Consider the following 12,941-nt stretch of genomic DNA (forward strand, 5'->3'; position numbering starts at 1 on the left):
AGAGCAGTAAATTCTGCTCTCTCCAACCCATGATGTGCTTGGCCATCCAGTAAGAAGCCAGCAGAATGAAGGTGGGGGAAGAAGCACAGGCAACTGTGTCCCACTTGATGATCTTATATCAAAGTTAGGGGTGGTTCTTGGCCCAAGGTAAGTGCTTAACAAATACCAAGAGGGAAGAGGAAGTTGAGAACCCAGAATGGTGGGAATAGGTTAGCTGGAAGGGACTTGGTTTTGTTACTGGGGTCAGGATGGGGGTGGGATAGCTGGAGAAAAGGAGAAACATCAAATTTCCAAGCACACAGAACCCTTCCCCACCACCCCAATTACTTTATTCTTTTGTGCATCTCAAATTCTCCAACTGCAGTTGGTTTCACACATGTGTAGTCTGTTACATCGTGCAATTCTCAACTCTTTGTTATATTGTACTCTCTCAAGCACTTGTTACTGTGATCTGCACACAGTAAGGGCTCAATAAATACTACTGATTGATTTTTATATAAGTGCACTCCAATTTCTGCAACTGACATAATTCCCTAGGTTTTATATGATGATTTCTACTGATTTCTGTGGATTTTATCGAGAACTAAATGTTCCAACTCTTTGCATAGCTAATGTGAGTGCCACATTCACTGATGACTTATGAAGTGGGCAAGTAAAAAGTTAAGGATTTTAAAAAATGTAATTTATTTTAATGTCTACCTCCTCCACTGCCACATTCACTGATGACTTATGAAGTGGGCTAGGAAAAAGTTAAGGATTTTTAAAAATTAATTTATTTCATTGTCTACTTCCTCCACCAGATTGTAAACTCTTTGAAGGCAGGGACTGTGTCTTCCAATTCTACTGTACTCTCCCAAGCTCAAAGTACAGTGTACAGCACACAGTACTGGGTTCTAACCACAGATCTACCACTTGACTGCTGTATGACCTTGGGCAAGTCACTTATATTCCCTGTGCCTCAGTTACTTCATCTGTAAAATAGGGAGTAAGACTCTGAGCTCTTTGTGGGACAGGGATTATGTCAACTCTGTTATCTTGTTTCTACTCCCACTTAACAAATACCATTAATAAAAAAAATAAGCACCCAATAAATATCACTGATTGATTGGTATATCCCTCATCGTTAGGATGGATGAAGTGACATTAATAGTCACCCAGATCTTCCAAGTCTCCTGTCCTCTATTGGAGACAGAAAGCTGGACAGGATGGACTGTTGGTCTGATATGTTAATGACATTATTTATGTACTCAGGTCTGCACTGAGGACATCTGATGGAGATTTTCTGTTCGGTGACCCCATAATGCTCCTGCTAACCGTATCTGCCACCGAATCTCCTTTTTCCCAACTGTCTTTCATTGTGTTTTGCTGAGCATTTGGAGACTGGGTAAGAGAGTCTGCATAGCCCAGTGCAATACACTACAGTTTAGGACAAAGAAGCAGCATAGCCTAGTGGAAAGATCATGGGCCTCGGAGTCAGAAGACCTAGGTTCTAATCCTGACTCCACCACGTCTGCTATGTGACTTGGGCAAGTCACGTAACTTCTCTGGGCCTTAGTTACCTCATCAGTAAAATGGGATTTAAGACTGTGAGTCCCATGTAGGACATGGACTGTGTCCAACCTGATTAGCTTGTATCTACCGCCGTGCTTAAGTACAGTGTTTTGAACATAGTAAGTGCTCAACATATACCATTAAAAAATGAACATAAAAATCAGAAATGTATCCCGGTCACTGTTCAATATCCATTTTCCTCTTCCTAAACTAAAATCCTGTGCAAGTGAGAGTCCAGTATTGGTTTCTCAATGGCTGAAGAGGAAGTGGCACCTTTTGGTAGCCTCCTTGCTACCTGTGAAGTCCTATTTAGCTATATACTGTTTACATTCACTGGGCAAGCAGCAACCCTAGTTCTATACTTTTGGAAGTTGCATTTTTGCAGAAACTCAGATTAAAGAAAATATGTACTGCGATATTCATCAGTGCTTAGAACAGTGCTTTGCACATAGTAAGAGCTTAACAAATACCATCATTATTATTATTATTATCAAGCAATCAGTCAGTGATATTTATTGAGCACTTATTCTGTGCAGAACTCTCTACTAAGCACTTGGAAGAGTGCAGTACAACAGAGTTGGTAGACATGTTCCCTGAACAAAAGGAGTTCACAGTTTAGAGGACTGTAGATTTACTTAGGTTTATGCCAACAGATAGATGCCTGGAGGTATCAATCGATCAGTGGTATTTATTGAGCACTTATGGTTCGAAGCACTTGGGAGAGTATATTACAACAGTCAGTAGATGCATTTCCTGCTCACAAGGAGTGTCACAAACATGTGCTCAGTTGTTTCTTTTGAGATCACTTGAGGTGTATTCATCCAGCAGACGTGCACTGACAGAGGAAAGGTCCCTAAATCTTCCAGTGCATTCTACCAAAAACTTGTGTTCCAGTGGAATTAAACATACGGTACTGCCTTTGTTTATGGAGGAGACTATTTTTTAGCCACCCTCACCACATAACTGAAATCCCACCTTTAGTAGTTTCACCTTTGAAAATGAAGGCTATGGCCAAAAGAAAGTTTGCTAGAAGAGTATATTTACCCTTTAGAACTTGGGAGAATGGTTTGGGATCTTAACTTACATGTTAGAAGTGGGTTTTGATATGATTTATCTCTTTTCTCTCTGATGTAAATGCCACTGACTCCACGTTCATGGCCTCTCCATCCCAGTGCTCCTATTTCCTTTCTCTTTCAGGAATATGTGACTTTAATTTGACATAAACTCACCTCAAGTTTCCCTAATGGAGCACCCTGTGCAGAAAAATGTAACCACAGAAGAGAAACACAGAATAATTTCATTAGGGCAACTTCTATATGAATGTCAATTAATCAATCAGTGGTATTTACTGAGTATTTCCTGTGCACAGAGCACTGTTCTAAGCCCTTGGGAGAACACAACAGAGTTTGTAGACATGTTCTCTGCCCACAAGGAGCTTAGAATCTAGATGGGATGTCTAAATATTTATGAATATTTGTGGCATTTTCAGAGCTTCAGCAATCAAGTTCACCAGTAAGCTAATCAAGAAGTTGCCCACAGTAATTTAGTAAGTCAGCTAACACTTGGTAAAACTGAACTTTTCTTTCCTTGGGTAACTCCTCCACCTTGTCTGTAAAATGCATGGAAGTGCAAAGTCAGCAGCTGAAGACCAGTGCGGTATCTCCTTGGAGTGAGCGTATATCACCAGGTGGTCTCTGTCATCCTAGTGATTTATGCTAACTCTCTCCCTCTCCGGCTGCTTTTATTTAGTCAGTGGGAGTTTAGCAGCTCAGAGGTCACAGACACTCCAGTCACTGGTGGTTTCTGGACTGAAATGGAGAAATGCCTTTATAAGGCAAGAAGAGGGGGTGGGGAGAGGAGGAAAGAGAGATGAAGAAGAGAGAAAGCCAGAGGCAGAGTTGCGATGCTGAAATGTTCACTGGAGGCTCAAATTATGAAGGATTTCCAAAGAAAGCAATAATGCACAAGACTTGAATCGGAAGGAAAAGGGTGTTTTTCTTCCTAATCGTATACTTTCCCCGAGTTCAAATGCCTGTCAGACAATATGCCTGACTCTCCCTTATAATCCTTGGGTTTGCTAGCTGTGTGGCACTGCTGGACAGGTAGGGAGTTGAATCTCTTGACTAGCTCATCCCTCTAATAATAATGTTGGTATTTATTAAGCGCTTACTATGTGCAGAGCACTGTTCTAAGTGCTGGGGTAGATACAGGGTAAGCAGGTTGTCCCATGTAAGGCTCAAAGTTAATCCCCTTTTTACAGATGAGGTAACTGAGGCACAGAGAAGTGAAATGACTTGCCCAAGTCACACAGCTGACAAGTGGTAGAGGTGGGAGTCGAACCCATGACCTCTGACTCCGAAGCCCAGGCTCTTTCCACTGAGCCATGCTGCTTCAGATTCTAAGCTCATTGTGGGCGGGGAATGTGTCTGTTTATTGTTATATTGTTCTCTCCTAAGTGCTTCGAACAGTGCTTTGAACACAGAATTTAATAAATATTATTGATTAAATGACTGATGATTCTCATTTTTTAAAAAATGGTACCTGTTAAGCACTTACTATGAACCAGACACTGTACTACGTGCTGGGTAGGTACAAGACAACCAGGTTGAACACAGTTCCTGTCCCACATGGGGCTCACAGTCTTCCTTTGAGTCAGATGTGGGCAGGGTGGTGAGAAGGAGTGCGAGGAGGGGAAATTGCCAGTGGCTGGGCGGCACCATGGTATTTATTTGGTATTTGTTTGGAAGGGGAAGGGGAGCAGGTGTTGGGGGTGGATGGGAGAAAGGTCAACCCTTGGCCAGGTGTATCTTCCTCCTCACCTCTGGGTAATGTGATGCTGCTGAAGCTGTAAGACAGAAATGCTATTGCAGTGTTGAGAAAGGTGCTTCTTTGGCCCTTCCCTCTGTCCACCCCTTGGTTTACCCCAGCCCCTCCCCAATTTGGAACTGGACAGCCCACTCCTTATGCCCTTGAGAGCTATGCAAAATGCTTGGACCCTACTTCTCTGCAGGAATTCGGTGAGAATTAGGTAGGCTGTTAAGAGCCACAAAGTAGAGTAAGAAGGAATAACTATAACTAAGCAGTGTTTTGGCAGGCAGACTTAAACTAGAAAAAAGGTGGTGATTCCCCCAAGGATATACAAGGTCATAGAGGAAACTCAGTCTTCAAGATCCTGGGCTCCATTTCCTAGCCTTCACTCCTTCCCAAGTACTTCCTCTCTCAGGATGATTTAATTACCAAATGAAAAGGAAATGGAAGAGGGAAGGATGAGGTATTGTAAACTTATTGCTTGGGGATAATATTGATGGTATTTGTTAAGTGCATACTATGTGTCAAGCACTGTTCTGAGTGCTGGAGTAGATATTAACTAATCAGGTCAGATGCAGTCCCCATCCCACATGGAGCTCACAGTCTTAATCCCCATTTGCAATGACGGAACTGAAACACCGAAGGTCACACAGCAGACAGGTGGCAAAGATGGGATTAGAACACAGGTCCTTCTGACTCCCCGACCCATGCTGTATCCACTAAACCACGATGCCAAATTTTCCATGGGTGAGCAGGGATGAATTTGTGGTGGGGCATTCAGTGGGTGGGGCTGTGAGGGGGTGAGGGAGGAAAAGATAAGGGAGACAATAAAGAGAGGGGGAGAAAATAAAGGATGGGAAGAAATAAGGGAGACAGAATAAAAGGGGGGAAGAGAAGGAGAAGGAGGAAGAGGAGCAGGAGAAGGCAGAGGTGAAGCAAAGGAAAACTGGAGGTAAGGGAGAGGTTGGTAAGAGGGTGGTTGAGACAGTATCTCTTCTATTGTAGTCTGACAAAGTGCCTAGTACAGTGGTGGGTACAAATTAGGCACTCAATTCATTTACCCTTCCCTGCTGCTCTGTCTGCCTTCTCTAGGCTCCTTGTCTTCCAGTGCCACTGCTGAAGATTAGATTTTCTTCACCAGGCTGTGCAAATGGCCAGAGACTGCCATTTCTCCTCATCTTGAAATCATAAAGACAGGCCATCTGACCAAGCCAGAGTCACTGGGGCTCATGCTTTGCCATAGCTCACATTTAAGCAGTGGTAGCAGGAGGTGGCTCCCTTCTCCGGCCCAGCTAGGGTGGTCATTCATGTGGCTTTAGGCCAGATACTTTGGTTTTCATTTGGTCTACCCCCTGTCCAGTTTGGATTTGACACTAGATGCCTATCTGCCTTCCTTCTCCCCTGTGCCTATTACTGAGTTCCATGTTCCAATTCCATATTTGAAGGGATCTGGGAGGGGAATGCAACACCTCTGGAGCACAGGGAACTCGGGATTTCCCCTGAGAAAAAAGATCTAAGTTCAGATGGATTCCTGCAAGATGTTCCGTATGACGTCATTATGTTACTCTGTGTATCTGAGTGACCAGTGTAGCATCATGGGCATATCCACAATTGCCTCCATGGTCCATGGGTTACTAGGCCTGTCTCCAGTGATACCATTGCCCATGAATGGAATGATGATGATGGTATTTGTTAAATGCTTACTATTTTTGTTTGTTTGGTATTTGTTAAGCCCCTACGATGTGCCAAGCACTGTTCTAAGCGCTGGGGTTCATACAGGGTAATCAGGTTGTCCCACGTGAGACTCAGTGTTAATCCACATTTTACAGATAACTGAGGCACAGAGAAGTTAAGTGACTTGCCCAAAGTCACACAGCTGACAAGTAGCAGAAGCGGGATTAGAACCCACGACCTCTGATTCCCAAGCCTGTGCTCTTTCCACTAAGCCATGGGAAGCAGTGGGTGGGCTGCAGCACTGGGCAGGGAGAGCACAAGGTGGTTCCAGATGACCTGTCAGGTCCTGAAGCCTGGTGAGGATGATAGGAAGCCCACAGATATTGGGGCATGGCTGGGGACTGCCTCCTGCCATTTTGGTTTCACTTCCAGTCCCTTTCTAAGGAGTGGGGTGAATTAACTCCACCTGCCTGTCTTGTCACCAAAACTGTGAGCCTCGTTAACGGTTTTGCTTCCATACTGCCAAAGCTGGGGAGGTAATCAGACCCTTTGCCCTATACATAGAGTTGGGACCTATGGGTGGGGTTGAACATTCAATGAACGAGCTCAATCTACAGATTTTCCTAAACATTCAATTTTGACTAAATGAAAGATTCAACTTGAGTTGTGATGGCTAAGAAAACAGAATAGAATGGTGGATTTCAATCACTGAATCAATGATATTTATTGAGCACTTATTGCGCAGAGCACTGTAGAAGTGCTTGAGAGAGTTGGTAAATGTGGTATAGTGGATAGAGCATGGACCTAGGAATCAGAAGGTCATAGGTTCTAATCACAGCTCTGCCACTTGTCTGCTTTGTGACCATGGACAAGTCACTCCAATTCTCTGTGTCTCAGTTATGTCATCTCAGTGGCTCAGTGGAAAGAGCCCGGGTTTGGGAGTCAGAGGTCATGGATTCTAATCCCAGCTCCATTGCTTGTCAGCTGTGTGACCTTGGGCAAGTCACTTAACTTCTCTTTGCCTCAGTTACCTCATCTGTAAAATGGGGATGAAGACTGGGAGCCCTATGTGGGACAACCTGATTACCTTGTATCTACCCCAGAGGTTAGAACAGTGCGTGGCACATAGTAAGTACCTAACAAATACCAACATTATTATTATTGTCTATAAAATGGGGATTGAGACTGTGAGCCCCACGTGGGACAGGGACTGTGTCCAAACCGATTTACTTGTATCCACCCCAGCACTTAGTACAGTGCCCGGCACCTAGTAAACCCTTAACAAATACCACACATTATTATAAGACCTAATCCCTACCCTTAAGGTGGTTACAATCTAGAGGCTATCCTTTCTTCTTTAAACCAAGAATTAATGAAATACAGCTTTCTGAAGGGAGTTTAGAATATTCCTAAAGTGTAACTCAGCACCCATCAAATAATCTTGCTAAGTCATCCCTCTTCTCTTCAAATTCCCCTTCTGAAACAACTTCCACCCTTGCTCCCAACCAAGATTTCTGCAATAACCTTGTTGTGTGCTGTAGGATTTCAGGGCATGGCTGCAGGACAGATAGTATGTTTTCCTAAGGATCCACAGTTTGCTGTTCGCTTTAACCATATACCCAACATCGTAATTTCCATTAAGATTAATAAGATTTATGTGGCGGAATCAAGAGGAGAACAGACCCTGATTAGAACAACTCACTTTGTTACATTTCCCTACAGACTGAGGAAATCTTTGTGGCCAGAGACGTTGCGTGTGATCTGACTTTCCATTTCTAGTCTGAATTTTATTAACCTCATTTAAGTTTGAACCAACCGGAGTTGACACAGCACCAGGATTTGACTGTCCCTAAACCACAAGGGGAGGAAAGAAGAAGACTGAAAGAAAGAATGCAGTTAACATTAAGGTCAGTCCCTTCTGAAATGAATTGGTTTGGGGATTTTGCCAGAACTTCATTCCTCACAGAAAGATAGCCTTACAAATCGAATCGCCTTGCAGAGTCTGGGTTGCTTGTTTTTTTAAGATCCGAGGTGTTTTTTGGCACCAAAATAAATAAAATCTTCCTTTCCCTTCCTTTTGCCCCCGACCCCCTCCTCCATCATATTTATTTTTGATAAACTTCATGGAACACACAGAGCACCTTAATATAGGGAGTTTTGTGGATAAAGCTATCTTGCAAATCCAATCAGCCTTTTTGTCCATCTGCTAATACAATGTGGAAGGATAATTTTACTTTCCTCAGGGAAAATCAGCAGTTGGAAATCTGACAGGATAAGTAGTTTTCCCAGGAAAGTATCTATTCAAGTTCATAGGAAATGGCAGTGACCTGCTCCGTTTCAGGCTCGGAGAGGACGGAGTGGGTGGAGACATGGGGAGAAAATGCCAGGATGGATCTGAGTCTAACTTAATGAAGACATTTCACTGCCACATGCCTGTAATGTGACCATGGGAAAGTCACTTAACTTCTCCATTTCCCAGTTTTTACATTTGTAAAGTGAGAAGAAACAGGGCTTAATGGATAGAGCATGGGCCTGGGAATCAGAAGGATCTGGATTCTAATCCAGCTCTGTCACATATCTGCTGGGTGAGCTTGGGCAAATCACTTAACTTCCCTGTGCCTCAGTTACCTCATTTGTAACATAAGAGTGTGAGCCCCATGGCGGACAGGGACTGGGTCCAGCCTGATTAACTTTTATCTACCCCAGTGCTTAGAACAGTGCTTGGCACATAGTAAGCCCTTAACAAGTACTATTATTAATATTATTATCACCATAATTATTATTATTAATAAAGTGGGGATGAAATACCTATTCTTAGACTGAGTGGGAGCCACGTGTGGAACAGAGAGTATTTTATTTCTTTTTCTTATATCTACCCCAGTGCTTGATACATAGTAAGCACTTTACAAATATCACAATTATATCGTGATCTGTTCTGCCGCTACTGTCAGATATCGTACATTTACCTAAAAGGGAGAGAGGGAATTAGGAAGAAGGGAAGTCTAGTCCTATGGCTGGCAAGAACATTGACTCTTTTATCCTACATGACTTTCATTTATATTGGTCTCCTACTCCATTACCAAGAACCTGCCAAACAGGCAATTAACTGAGGGGAAAATTGAAGTAATGAGAAGTAAAATGTCTTACTTAGCGACTCAGGAATGAGTCAACAGGAAATGGAGAGCCACTGACTTCCACTCCCACTGCTTCATGGCTATTCTCTGCCTCGCTCTACCAGTTGGAGGGAAGACAAAATCAGTAGCAGTATCTATGTCATGGAGTTGGAGAGGGTGAATTAGTTAACATCCATCACGCGCACCACCGGCTAAAAGCTCTATTAAGATCTAAGATATTAACGTGAGCTATTTTTGAGGTTCTGCAAGAAATACCAAGGGGCTCAAAGCACTCTCTTCAGGTGCATTCTGTCATCTCCTAAAGGTTCTGTTTGGGGCTTCATCTCTTGCTGACTATATGTGGAGGGGGCACTACCTCACTGGCCAAAGAGCTCTTTGATCCTGTGAGCAGAATGGGGGAGGTTTGAGAGTGAGAACACGCCAAGTTGCTGAAGGTTTAGCATATGGCCCTTCTCATGCAAATCCCGCCAAGCCGGCATTCCCCTCTGAGGCTCAGTAGGTCATCTAAGGAAATCTGTCAAGGAAATCAGAGGCCAGGGGAAGTTCTCCAGAGGATGGGAGCACTCAAAAGAGGTAACATTATCGCCAAGCAGCATAAATGGACATTTTCTTGACGTTCTATTTCAGGGAAAACGGTACAAAAATAGTGCCTGGAATTGAAGTCTGCTCCCCGAGCAACTTCGAAAGGCATGACTAACCCTCAGCAGGGATATAACCAAATAAATGACTTAGTGAGACTTAACACCCAATGACTCCTGGGTTTGGATGATCTTTCCCAAACTTCCACAGGAAATCTCTTATCAAATAGAATCCCATATATGTGATTAAATGCAAATTAGCAGGATTGTTGTTCCAAATGGACGTAATCCTCTTTTTATTTATTTTCATATGTTGATCCTCTAAACCGCCTCACCAGGTAGGCCAGTATTGTTATTCTCGTTTTACGTATAAGGAAATTGAAGCACAGAAATGAAAAGATTTTCCCAAGGTCACACAGCACAATAGCGGCAGAGCTCAAATTAGACCGTGCAGCCCTTCTGTTTCCAAGCTATTACTTATGAATCAGACAGATTCAGTTTCAGAACTGGAATAAAAAAATTCCCTTTAAGATATTTGATCAAATATTTGTATTCCTTTCTTTAGTCAATATCTGAATTTCCAGTGGCATTTTCAAAGAAACGTATTATGAAGATAGTCTAAATATATAAAATGATCTAAAATTATTTCCCAGGGGAAGATAATTTATCTTGATCTCTTCTCCTTCCACACCCTTCCTTCCCCTCACCGTTCTACCTGACCTTACTTCTCAACTTCTTGCAGAAAAGTGAGCCTCTTGAAAGAACATTTGGGTGTCTTTATATGGTAGGGATTTTCTCCCACACAAGAGCAAGCCAAATGGTGAGAAGCTGGTCCCCATGAAGTTAAAGGTTTATCTGTTCCATCCCCAGCAGTTCATCTTCTGTAAGGATCAAAGACCGTTTTTCTGGAAGAATGTGTAAGAACGGTGCTCTGCATCCCTCCATGAATGGGAGAGGGAATCACTTGCCAAGGTGTTCAATAAATAGTCAACTAGAAAAGGGGGTGTATAGGAGGACATATCCCTGTTACTAAAGATGGGGTGAATTTTGGAAAGCTCCATCCCTGGTCACCATCAAACAGCTGTCTAAATCTCCCAGTTCCAGTCCCAGAGCCAGCATTATTGAGGAATAATCTCAAAGGCAGGGAGGCAGCGATTTCAGGACTTTTTTGTGGGTGGCCCATATGGTGAGATGAAAATTCAATGAAATCAAAATAACTAAAGACATCTAAAAATTGAAATCTAGGGAAACTCCAGAGATCAAAATTAGCCTGACCAGAACAAGAGTCTTGGAGAACAATAGTTAAAACCCCTATTTAACCTCTGCCCAATTTTAGTTACTCTATTTTCAATGATTTCTCATCTTGCTTCCCCTCTGCAACCTGCACTGAGTCCAAAGGTGAGAGGAAGTAAGGAAGAAAGGAACTCAGTGAGCCAAATCTTCCAAAGTAGAACCCCTTACAGATCCAGGGACCATGTTTAATTTTCATCTGTGTGCTTTTTTCCCTGTGTTTAGTACAGTACTCTGCATACTCAGTAAGCATTTACCAAATACTATTACTAATAACTCTATCTTCTACCTTTCCACCTGATACTCCCAAATCTGCCTTGGTAAATAAAAGTGATAGTAAGTGAACCCATGCTCCCTGACCAATAGGGCTAGATTCCTCCCTCTGTGCTGAGAGTCAACCTTCCCAACCCAGGATTCTTGCCATTTTGATAACTCGATTCAAGATGGGCACACATCACTCCTACATAACTTCGCTCACCTCTCATTACAGTTCAGCCCATATACTTCCCTCCTCTAACATGAACCTCATTACTGTACGAATATCTCAATGCTCTCACCATTGCCCACTTGTTCATATCCTCTCTCTGTCCTGGAACTCGATTCTCCTTCATATCCAACAGACCATTCTTCCTAACTTCTAAGTCCTACAAAAATCATATTTCCTTCCTTCCTTGACTAACCTCTCATTTCCCACCCTGTTCACTCTCCTTTCTGCTTCACCTATGCACTTGGGTACTTCAATGCTCACTCCACCCCTAGCCCCTAACCAGTTTGTACACATCCTTAGAGTCTGCCATTTCCCTTATGTGGTATTTATTTTAATGTCTGTCTCCCCGACTAGACTGTGAGCTCTTGAGGGCAGGGATCATGTCTACCAAATCTATTGTAGTGTAATAATAATAATTATAGTATTTGATAAGCACTTACTATATGCCAGGCACTGTACTAGGCACTGGAGTGGATACAAGTAAATCAGGTTGGACACAGATCCTGTCCCACATGAGGCTCACAATCTCAATCCCCATTTTACAGGTGAGGTAACTGAGGCCAAGAGAAGTAAAGTGACTTTCCCAAGATCACACAGCAGACAAGTGGCAGAGTCAGAATTGAAACCATGACCTTCTGATTCCCAATCTTGTGCTCAATCCATCATAGCCACGCTGCTTCCCTTTATACTTTCCCCCGTGCTTAATACAGTGCTCTGCACATAGTAAGTGCTCAGTAAATACCATTGATGGCTGATTGATCTTCCCCTTCCTAAATCCTCCTACAAATCACATTCTCTTAGGGGAATTCCCTGATTAATCCCCCATATTTTCAGTCATGCCCCCACACCAGTTGCTTTGGCCTTCAGGTATACTTGTATTTCTTGTTTATATTAATTATCACATTCTTTAACCATCATTTACCCATCAATTTATGCTAGTTTGACCTCCATTTTAAGTTTTTCCATCCTTGGTGGCAGGGATTGTTGTCCTTTCACTTCTGAATATTACTCAAGTGCCTGGCATAGTGTTCCTGTGCTCACTAAATATTGTCGTTACTGACACTAATACTCGTTCCCTTTTTACCCTGGGCTCAGACCTGGTACTATCACCCTCAGTGCTCTAGGGTAGATGGATAGATTATGCATTGACATTTTGGGTCAGTTTTCTTGACCAATTCCTTAGACTGGCCAAGTAGTACAACAGTGAATGCTTCACAAAATTTTTTAAAAATGCAAAGTAGGCCAGCTTTTAAGGGAGACTCCTAAACTGTCTTTAGCCTCCACAACCTAGCGTACGGCCCAGACCTTGACTTGGTTCTTCAGAAGCATGTGGTTTGGTCAGGCATGGGAAACATGAGATTGGCTCTGTTATTATGGGTGGCATGACAGCATTTATCAAATTGAAGATGAGAACGTGAG

The sequence above is a fragment of the Ornithorhynchus anatinus genome, chromosome 11 (assembly GCF_004115215.2).
Source record: "Ornithorhynchus anatinus isolate Pmale09 chromosome 11, mOrnAna1.pri.v4, whole genome shotgun sequence".
NCBI lineage: Eukaryota > Metazoa > Chordata > Mammalia > Monotremata > Ornithorhynchidae > Ornithorhynchus > Ornithorhynchus anatinus.